The following is a 12,260-nucleotide window of genomic DNA, read 5'->3' as shown; positions in this document are numbered from 1 at the left end:
GTTCTGACTCATAGAGACCCTGTACAGGGTTTCTGAGGCTTTAAATCTTTACTGGAGCAGAAAGCCTCATCTTTCTCCCACGGAACAGCTGGTAGTTTCTAACTACTGACCTTGTGGCCCGCAGCCCGATTCGTAACCACTAGGCAACCAGAGTTCCTTATATACATATAAACATATGTATATATGTATATATATTGTTGTTAAGTGCCATCAAGTCGGTTCTGACCAATAGCAACCCTGTATATGGTTTCCAAGGAGCAGCTGGTGAGCATGAATTGCCGACCTTGCAGATCAAACTGACTTTGCAGTCCAGAGCATTAACCCACAGTGTCACACCAGGACATATGTAACCCAAACCCTCTGCCATGGAGTGAATTCTGACTAACATTTCAAGAATCAGAAAAATATCACCACATCCAGTCAAGTCACAATTATTTATTTGAAATAAATCACCTTTGGAACATTTTAATCCTATAATACAGCATGTGTGTTGCAGAGTTGTCTTCTAAGCAAGTTGCTCTTCTCTTTGCCTTGGATTGCCATACACTGACACACCAAATTGCTTAAGAGTGCAAGGGAAGAAGAGAGCCCTCCCCTTAGATGTCTTTGCAAACTTTTAACATTTTCCCCATACTGTTGCTACTGTGGTAAAGAGTGCACATCTGTGCAGATGAGGGATTTATATAGACAAGGCATTTAATGCAGAAGGGGTCCATTATACAGCATAACATGTATATTGTCCATTGACCTACTGTCCATGATCAAGATCCCAAAATGCTACAAACTGAGACAAAGTGGGACCAATAATTGTAGGGAAAGAGGAATCAGGAAGAGTAGAATGGAGAACATTTTTCTCCCTAGTACAATGTGTACACACACACAAAGCAAATGCTTACCTGTGTTAGGAAACTGTATTCTCCATTATTAAAACATTGTATCTGTCATAACTTAACAAACTCAGATGCTTATATTCCACAGGTGATGTGATAAAAGTGCTCATGCTAGAGAAACTAATTTGAATCTCTAGCTTGTCAAATGTCAATGCAGGTGATAGATGCATAAAAATAAAGATGACCATTTAAGCATATTAAAAGTTAGATAATAAATATACTGTATTGAGACTTAGAGAACACATCCTTGGCAATATAAAATGTCTGAAATTCACTGCATGCTTGCAAAAAATCTTTGACAATATTGCTATAAAATATACTTTGTTTTTGTCAAGATATTGTCTGTTTCAGGGGAAAGGGGCTTTAATGGGTATGAGGTATTTTTTGGGGGTGATAAAAATGTATTAAAACTAGATAGCCAAGGTGCACAACATTATGAATGTACTAAATGTGACTAAAATATATACTTTGAAATGGTCAATTTTATGTTATATGAAATTCACATCAATAAAAAAATGATAAAACAAAAAATGCATTGTTTCTAACATATTGTTGTGTGCTACTGAGTCGATATCAATTCACAGTGACTCTATATGACAGACTAGAACTCCTCCATAGGATTTCATGACTGTAATCTGTGAGGTGGAGTTCTTATATGGTACTATAAGATGAGCACTGCACTGCTAACTACAAGGTCAGTGCTTCAAACCCACCAGCTGGTCCTCTGAAACACTATACTGGTGGTGGTTTGCCATAAAGTCAATTCTGACTCAAAGCAACCGATATAGGGTTTTTGAGGCTGTAAATGTTTACTGGAGCAGAAAACTTCATCTTTCTCCCATGGAGTTCCTGATGGACTTGAACTGCTGACCTTGTGGTTAGCAGTTTAATGTGTAACACACTATGCTACTGGGGCTCACTGGGAAGCCTATACACACAGAGTCACTATGAATTGGTACCAGCTCAACAGCACTTAACAACAACAATCTTTGAAGTAGATATTTATGGAAGTGTAACAATCTCATGAAAATGAAAGTGGTCTTGTCTCTCAATATTTTCTTCAGTGCCATGAATTAAAATAATAATAATAAGAGCAGGCCTTCCTCTCCTGCCTATTTAAGTTGTCCTGCCTTTTCCATTTTGGACAAATGCCACATTTCATAGTTTCAGCAATGAAATGTAAATCATTAAAAAGGAAAAAAATGTCTTCTCTTATATGAGTCTATTTGATGTAATGAATTCAAGGATTTATGTATCTCATCGATTTCATTTTGGTCTTTCTTTTGACACATGGAAACAAATGTTTAAAACTCAATTTTATATGATCTGCATTATCAAAGGAATAGTTAATAATGCATTTGATGAACATTAACATGAAAGCTAGCACTCCAGCCACAATGAATGCCTACCTTGTCAGCCGCCCTGGAGGAGAGGTTAATTACTGAGCACTGAATGGCAAGACTGTTAGATATGACATGGACAGAAGCTTATTGCTTTTCAAACAGTAAAAGTATTTGCTATTTGACTTTAATTTGAAAGAGAAAAATATCCAGAAGCATTGTTGTAAGCCTATAAATTATAACTGGACAGAAGTATGTATGTGCTGTGTTTCTATAAGTGGTTAGAGAGAATGACTTGTTGATGCTCTTTTTAAAAGTGCTAGGTTATGATGTGACCAAAGGCCCTTTTTGAACTGGCTAAATAATATTCACTTCACACAGGTTACAGAGTATCAGTCATCCTAAAAATTAATCACATTGACTCAACATGTATTCTCTTCAGGTATTCCACTAGGACTTTCCCTAGGACTCTGTTTCTTTATCTATTTCTCCTTCAGTCAGCATGGGTAGGAAGCTGAGGCTTAATGTGCTTCCCTAAAAGTCCATCAGCTACATTCTTTTTTGTCACTTAAAGTGCATTATGAAAGAATGAAAAATCTCCCTGTGAGATTAGAGGCTACTATTCACCAGCTGCTCCTTGGAAACCCTATACGAATTGCTATGGGTCAGAAGTGACTCAATGGCACTTAACAACAACAACAACATTCTTACGAGATTCAGTTACACTTGTATGCTTTGAAATAAAGTTAAAGATAATATTATGATTAAGACAAAACCAAAGCCACTACCATAGAGTTGGCTCGGGCTCATAGTGACCCGATATAGAGTTTGTGAGACTATAAATCTTTACAGGAGCAGATAGTCTGTGTTATCTGACTTTGTTGAGCCATGTACCATAAGTCATCTTTGGGCTAGGTCCATTGAAGAACTCTATAAAAAGGTTAGAAATACAACAATATTTGGCCACAGCTGGTAAAAAAAGGTAGCTTAGAAGTCCTTCTTTATTGTACTGTGTCCTTCTGTAATATTGGTAAGATAGGTCCTAATGTCATTTGTTATTGTCCTTGCTAAGTGCTGTTGAGTTGGTTCTGACTCATAGAGACCCTGTTCAAGCTGATGAGCTTGAACCACCAACCTTGTCATTCAAACTGACTTTGCAGTCCTGTGCATTAACCCACAGTGCCACACCAGGACTCCAAATGGCTATTCCAAGTGTGGCCTGTGAGCCACCATACTGGCATTACCAAGACATATGTGAGCACTATCAAATTTTTAAAGAACTACTTTACTATGTCCCAATTTCATTTTAATCAACTAATTCACTCTGTGTTAGACAATAATCCAGGATATATCATTAAGTGTTTGTTGTGTTTTTTTACCGCTACTGCTTTAACCACCACTTGTCTGTCAGTTTGTACATTGTGGTGGCTTGTGTGTTGCTGTGATTCTGAAAGCTATGCTTGGGCATTTTAGATACCAGCAGTGTCACCCACAGAGGACAGGTCTCAGATGAGCTTCCAGATGAAGACAGACTAGGAAGAAGGGGACACGAACTTACTTGTGAAAATGTAGTCACTAAAAACCTTATAAAAAGCAGTGGAACACTGTCTGCACCAGATTATTGAATATTGAAACATGATGAAGAGCACCAGAATATTGTCAGATTTAGTGCTAGATGGTGAGTTCCTCAGAGTGGAAAGCACTCAAAATGTGATTGGGGAAGAGCCGACCATGATGATACTGATGAAGCAAAGCCCTCAGGACGTTCATCTGCTGATTGGGCACAACTCAAAGTGAAGAGAAACAGCTGTAAGTATCCATTAACAATTGGAACATGAAACAAAGTATGAATCTAGAAAAATTGGAAATTATCAAAACTGAAATGGAACGAATAAACACACATATCCTACGCATTAGTGAGCTAAATGTTGGCCATTTTGAATCTGACAGTAGCATGGTTTACAATGCTAGGAATGACAAATTGAAGAAGAATGGTATCACATTTTTTTTTATCAAATAGAACATATCAAGATCTATCTTGAAGTACAACACTGTCTGTGATAGGGTAATATCCATACTCCTACAAGGAAGACCAGTAAATGCCAGCAATTCAAATTTATGCACCAACCACTAAAGCCAGTGAGAATGAAATTGAAGAATTCTACCAACTTCTTCAGTCTGCAATTGATCAAACATGCACTCAAGATGTACTGATAATAACTGTCCATTGAAATGCAAAGGTTGGAAACAAAGAGGAAGGATCAGTAGTTGGAAAATACAGCCTTGGTGAATAAAATTATGCTGGTGATCACTTGATAGAACGTTGCAAGACCAATGATTTCTTCACTGCCAAAACCTTTTTCCAACAACATAAAAGACAACTATTCACATGGAACTCACCAGATGGAATACACAGAAATCAAATTGATTATATCTGTGGGAAGAGATGGTGGAAAAGCTCCATCTAATCAGCTAAAATAAGGCGAGGGGTAGACTGTGAAATGGACCATCAATTTTTCACATGCAAATTCAGGCTGGAGCTGAATACAATTAAAACAAGACGAGAGCCAAAACATGACCATGAACAGATCCCACTTGAACGAATGTTGTTGTTAAGTGCCATTGGGTTGGTTTTGACTTACAGCCACCTGTATAGGTTTTTCAAGGAGCATCTGGTGGGTTTGAACTACCACCCTTGCAGTTAGCAGTCCAGTGCTTATCCTACAGCACCACATTAGGACACCAAATAATGAATAGGGAATAATTAAACTGTAGAACAAATTCTGAAGGAAAAATCCATGCTATTGTTGTATCTGGAAAAATTGTAAATGACTATAACTGATCTACTTGAATATTTTCAAAGTTATCATATTTAGTGTCTTCCATAATACAATTATCAGCAGTTACTTAGATTTTATTGCATCTTACTCAAACGTGGTTAAACTATTTCACATATATCTGCATATCAACATTATTATTGCTGAATTTAAAGGGGGGATATTTAAATATTTGTTTATATACATTTATATTTGTTTGAAAATACTGGTTAGTTATTTTCATATCATATAACATTATATAAATGAGCCAGAGATGATTTTTCTGCATTTTGCTCCCAGGTAAACTCAAAATTCTACATATTCAATTGTTTTAAAAATAGTCCAAATAAGCAGATTTTTAGCCACTTAAATAACTAAAGTGACAAATATACATTTGCTTTTATTAGTCTTTGAAATCTGGAGGTCGTTTATTATTGCAGAATTGTTGTTGTTATGTGCCGTGGAGACGGTTCCAACTCATAGTGACCCTGTACAGGGTTTCCGAGGCTGTAAATCTTTACGGGAGCAGAACGCCTCATCTTTCTCCGGTGGAACAGCTGGTAGTTTCGAACTGCTGACCTTGCGGTTCACAGCCGATTCGTAACCACTACACTACCAGAGCTCCTTATCTTTCCTAAATCAACTGATATGGTAATCACCTGTTCTCTGTCAATATCAACTAATTTCAAAATCTAGTGCTCATATTGTAAGCCCCCTGGCTTATTTGTTTCCATAGTATGGCTTTTCTTTACTCATTGTTTCTACTTATGTATGGTGTCAGTTGTTTGATATTTTCCTCTACTATGACTTCAGTCTTGTTTTTGTTTTTTCTCCTATGGCTTTCCTTTTGTGCTTTTAAAACCTACTACCAATACTCCGGAGTCCTGGTGTATTTCTATAGGATAAGCACTGGACTGCTAACCTCAAGGTCAGAGATTCAAATGTGCCAGCCACTCCTCTGAAACCCTATACAAGGTCGCAACGAGTCGCAACTGACTAGATGGCACATATCATTAACAACAGCAACTCCAATTTTTCCATAGAAACTTCAGAGAACATTAATAGTTTTTTTATCATTATTTTTGAGTAAATTGTTCAGACTGGGCCACTTATTAAGCCACTAGTTATCTTTCATTTTAGGGTATGGGAGATCACATTGTCGTGGCATCAAGTCAGTACTGACTCACAGCAATCCTATGCACAACAAAACGAAACAGTGCCCCATCATGCACCAACCACACAATCATAGCTACATTTGAGCCCATCGCTGCTGCTAAGGTGCCAATCCATCTTGCTGGGGGTCTATCTGTAGCGTAGTGGTTACGAATTGGGCTGCAAACCTTAAGGTCAGCGGTTCGAAACTACCAGCCGCTCCGCGGGAGAAAGATGAGGCTTTCTACTCCCGTAAGGATTTATACCCTCGGAAACCCTGTACAGGGTCGCTATGGGTCGGAACCGACTCGACGGCACTTAACAACAACAACAAGCATGATATCCTTCTCCAGGAACTGGTCCCTCCTAATAATATTTCTGAAGTCTGAGAGACAATGTCTGGTCATCCTGGCTTCCAATGAGCATTCTGGCTGTACAAATTCCAACACAGATTTGTTTGTTCTTTTGGCAGTTCATGGTACTTTTAATATTCACCTCTAACTCCATAACTCAAATGCATCAATTTTTCTATGGTCTTCCTTATTCACTGTGCAAATTTCACATGCATATGAGGTTATTGAAAGTGCCATGACTTGGATCAGACATACCTTAGTCTTCAACTGACATCTTTGTTCTTCAACATGTTAAAAAGGACTTGTGCAGCAGACTTCCCTAATGAAACACATCATTTGATTTATTCACTGTTGTTTCTATGAGTGTTGATGGTTGATCTAAGCAAAATGAAGTCTTTGACAATTTCAATCTTTTCTACACTTATTTGGATGTTGTTTATTGGTCCAGTGGTGAGGATTTTTGTTTTCTGCATATTGAGATGCAACCCATACTGAAGGCTCTGGTCTTTGATTTCTACATTAAGCATTTTACGTTCTCTTTGCTTCCAGCAAGGAAAATTGTGTCCTCTGCATATCACAGCTGTTAATGAGTCTTCCTCCAATTCTGATGCCGCATTTTTCTTCATGTATCCTGCTTCTAGGATTATTTTCATACAGATTGAATGAGTATGGTGAAAGAATACAACCCTGGAACACACCTTTCCTAATTTTAAACCATTTGGTGTTCCTTTGTTCTGTTCGAACAACTGACTTTTGGTCTATGTATAGGTTCCTCACAAGCACATAAATGTTCCAGAATACTCATTGTCTGTAATGTTGTCCATAACTTGCCATGATCCTCACAATTGAAAGCTTTTGCATAGTCAATAAAGCACAGGTAAACATTGTTCTAGTATTCACTGTTTTCAGCCAAGATCCATCTGACGTCAGCAATGATCTTCCACATTCCAGATCCTCTTCTGAATCTGGCTTGAGCCTCTGGAATTTCTCTATCAATGTAAGGCTGCAGCCATTTTTGCATTACTTTAGAATATTTTACTTATATGCAATGTTAACGATATTGTCAGAAGAGTTCTGTATTCTGTTGGATCACTTCTCTTTCGCATGGGTACAAATATGGATCTCTTCCATTCAATTAACCAGTTTCTTTTCATAGATGAGTTAATGCCTCCAGTGTTACATCAGTTTGTTGAAGAATTTTTATCTGTATTCCATTAATCCCAGGATCTTGTTCTTGGCTAATGCCTTCAATGTTCCTTGGAATTGTTCCTTCAGGATCATCTTTTCTTCATCATATGCTGCTTCTCAAAATGGTTGGCCATCAACCATTTCTTTTTGGTAGAGTGACTATGTATTCTTTCCATCTTCTTTTGATGCTTTCTGAATCCTTCAATTTTGAAAGTCAAGGCTTCAATTTTTTCTTCATGTCTCTCAGCTTGAGAAATGCTGAGTGTGTTCTTCACTTTTGATTTTCTAATTGCAAGTCTCTGGACATTTCATTGTAGTATTTGAGTTTGTTTTCTTGTGCTGCCTTTTGAAATTTTCAGTCAACTCTTTTGCCTCCTCATTTCTTCCATTTGTTTTAGCATTTCTATACTGGAGAGCAAGTTTCAGAGTCTCTTCTGACATCCATTTTTGTCTTTTCCTTCTCTCTTGTCTTCTTAACGACCTTTTGCTCTCTTCTTGTATGATGTTCTTGATGTCATCCCATAACTCCTCTGGTCTTTAGTGTTCAGTGTTTAATGCATCAAATCTGTTCTTCTGGTGATCTCTGAATTCAAGTAAGATATGTTCAAGGTCGTGTTTTGGCTCTCATGGACTTGTTTACATTTTCTTCAGCTTCAGCCTGAACTTGGGTATGAGAAATTGATGGTCAGTTCCACAGTCTACTTCTGGCCTTGTTTTGGCTGATGATATGGAGCTTTTCCATCATATCTTCCCACAGATGTAGTCGATTTGATTTCTGTGTATTTCATCTGTTAAGGTCTATGCGTAGTTTTTTTTATGTTGTTTAAAAAAGGTTTTTGCAATGAAGAAATCATTAATTTTGTAAAATTCTATCATGATATCTCCAGCATCATTTCTATCACCAAGGCCAAATTTTCCAACTACAGATTCTTCCTCTTTGTTTCCAACATTTGCATTCCAATCACCAGTAATTGTCAATATATCTTGATTGCATGTTTGATCAATTTCAGACTCAAGTAGTTGGTAGAATTCTTCACTTTCATCATCACTGGCTTTAGTGGTTGGTGCAGCAATTTGAAATAATTGTGATATTAACTGGTTTTCCTTGTAGGTGTATGGATATTATCCTATCACAGACAGTGTTGTGCTTTAAGACAGCTCTTGATAAATTCTTTTTGTTTTGTCATTCCTCTTCATTTTGTCATTCAGCATAGTAAACCATGTGATTTTCAGATTCAAGATGGCCAAACTAGTCCATTTAGCTCACTAACATCCTAGGATATCGATCTTTATGCATTCAATTTATTTCTTGAAAATTTCTAATTTTCCTTGATTCATACTTCATACATTCCATATTCTGATTACTATTCGATGTTTACAGCTGTTTCTCTACATTTTGTGTTGTGCTCTATCAGCGAATGAAGGCTTTACTCCATTTGCGTCATTGCAGTCAACTAACTCCACTTTGAGGAGGCAGTTCTCTTCTGCAATTGTATTTTGAATGCCTTCCAACTTTGAGGGCTCATCTTCTGGCACTGTATCTGACCATATGCTGGTGTCCTTCTTCATGTTGCAATAATCATTACTCCGGTGCTGACAGTGTTCCACTGCTATTCACTAGGTTTTCAGTGACTAAATATTCAGAAACAGTCTATCTCTCCTTCTTCCTAGTCTGTGTTTAGCAGGAAGATCAGCTGAAACCTGTCCACCATGGGTGACCATAATGGTATTTAAAACACCAATGGCATAGCTTCCAGAATCACAGAAACACTTAAACCACCACAGCATTACAAACTGATATGATGAGTAGTGGATGAGATCATGTAACAACAGGTAATTTACTATGATTAGCATTATATCAGATATCCTAATATTTTCTTCTTAGAAATAATTTATAATTATTACAGTTTCTTTCTTTGAGGCTTTCTCAGATCACTAGCATCTATATATGGAATCATTACTCGATTGTCATTGATTTCACTCAGTAAATACAGATGTAATCAGAAGCTATAATAATCATTGAAAAGACAACTAAGTTCCCACTGGTCTTCTTCTCTATTAATATATATATAAATGGAAATCACATTGAGATCTTATTTTAGTATTCTATTTTGTTTGATTTATTATTTGTCACTCTACTATTAGTCAAAAGAGATGAATAATATCATTCTATTCAATTTTCTTAGTGGTCATTGTGTCACAATCTTTATAGCAGAGAAAAATAGTTTGATATAATCCCCTGGAACTGCTCATTCTTGCTGTGTGCTTTGGTCCTTCTAATCTTTATAACTGCCTTTCAGGTTGTCCATTCTTAAAACATCTGTGGGTATGGCTGCCTACTTCATGAAATAATTCTGAGAATAATACATCCTGAGCTATTTTTGTAACTCACAGGATTCATCCTGTAGTAGAAAAATAGCATACTTTTTCTTTACTTTTTGCTTAATTTTCATGCATTTGTATTCCTATATATTCCTATTTAATTTAGTCATGATGCTACAGAAACTTAACATTCGAAATACCTCTAAAACTACTGAATCAAATCCAATCAAAATAGAAGCTCTTGTTCATGACCCAATGTTGTCGTTGTTGTTGTTGTTGTTGTTAGGTGCCATTGAGTCAGTACTGACTCATAGCGACCTTTTGCACAGCAGAACGAATCACAGCCAGATCCTGGGCCAACCTCGCTACTTTGCCACACTTGAGTCCATCGATGCTGCCACTTGACCAAATAGGTTGCCCTAAACAAAACAATGTATGTAAATGGCAAAAGGGAGTAGAGGGAGTACTAAGAATTATACTGAACGTTGCCTCACATATTTCTAGGGGACATCCTGATACTGCTACTTTTTGGATGTGTGATATTCAGTTTTCTGAGTTTCAGTTCTCTTAATAGTAAAGAAAATTAGACTCCACATTTATTACAACCAATTGGAGAGTCTCATTTTTATTATATCCTGCATTCCCATATTTCAGTGCCTGTATTTTCAGGCTGCCATTGAGTGTTTTCAGCTGGCCAACTTGGAGTCTTGTCAGGATCACATTCCAAGAAACTATTAGTCTAAGAGTGTCTCACTCTTCTCACTTGCCAGGATGATCCTTCTCCATCTCCCCCAATCCAAAATATCTTCATTGTTTTATTTCAAATAGTTATTTCATTATATCATTCAACTGCTAACTGAAATATTGGAGGTTTGAGCTTACCCAGTGGCTCTGCTGGAGAAAAACCTGGAAATCTGCTTCCAAAATGATTACAGCCTAGAAAATTCAATGTGGTAGTTTGACTCTGTCACATAGTGTCCTTTGTGAGTTGGGATAGGAGTCCTGGTGAGGCACTGTAGGAAAAGCACTGAAGTGCTAAATACAAGGTCATGGTTTCAGACCCACCAGTGCTCCTTGAAAACCCTGTAAGGGGTACTATGAGTGGGAACCAACTCTACGGCACTTAACAACACTAACAACAAAAACTAACTTTTCATTTCTGGGCCACCAGATCCCATGCCTTGAATATACACCATTTTGGAGTGAGCACATCTGTATTTTCCAAAGGAAAAAATAATATTCAGATGTAATTTAAAAGACGTTCTTTTCTTTTAATTTTGTAAATTTGAAATAGAAACATAAGTATGAAATTGAGTATCCTGAGTTTATATATATGAAAAAGGACTTTAAAATAACCATGGAAAAATGGAATTAAAATATAATGGAATTGTCCCATGGACTTTTTGAAGTCCCCTCGTGTGTATGTGCATCATATATAGTATGTGTAGTATATATGTATCACATATTTTATATGTGTGAATGCATGTGTATGTGTATTTATAAGTATAATCTTGCCCAATAAAATATTAAAGTTGTTTGAAAATATGTCTGGTGGAAGATCTTTAACAGCAAATGTGCAAGATGAACCTGCAACCTCTTGTTTTATCAGTTGGTGAGGAAGCTACCAAATATTACTAGGGTAATGTTAAAGATTATTAGGTTAATATAAAAAGGATCCAATTTGAAGACATAACAACTGGCCAAAGAAGGGATTTATATTTCAATTACAATAATTTTAAATATATCAATTTACTATCATGAAAACAGATTAATAATAAGAAAATACACATTTATCTTCATAGAGTTTTCAGTGACTAGCAATTCGGAAGTAGTTCATCACTCTTTCTTCCTAGTCTGTCTTTGTTTGGAAGCTCAGCTGAAACCTGTCCACCATGGGTGACCCTGCTGGTTATTTAAAATACTGGTGGCAGAACCCTCAGAATCACAGCAACTCAAACCACCACAGCACACCAGACAGACGAATGGTGGCAGTTTGGTTTTATGTGTATACTGTCTCTTTACATTTCTATGTCAATCTTCATACAATCCTGATATAATCAAGAGACAATCAAGATGTTCTCTCCTAATCCTATCAATCCTGATACAATCAAGATATGCTCTCCCAAGATGGTGGCTCCTGGAACAGCTGAGTGTCTTGATCCAGAAAAAAATGGATTTCTGGATTCTCCTGCAAATTCC

This window comes from Chrysochloris asiatica, unplaced genomic scaffold, assembly GCF_000296735.1.
Source record: "Chrysochloris asiatica unplaced genomic scaffold, ChrAsi1.0 scaffold00012, whole genome shotgun sequence".
Lineage (NCBI taxonomy): Eukaryota > Metazoa > Chordata > Mammalia > Afrosoricida > Chrysochloridae > Chrysochloris > Chrysochloris asiatica.
Note: the sequence above shows the minus strand (reverse complement) of the source record.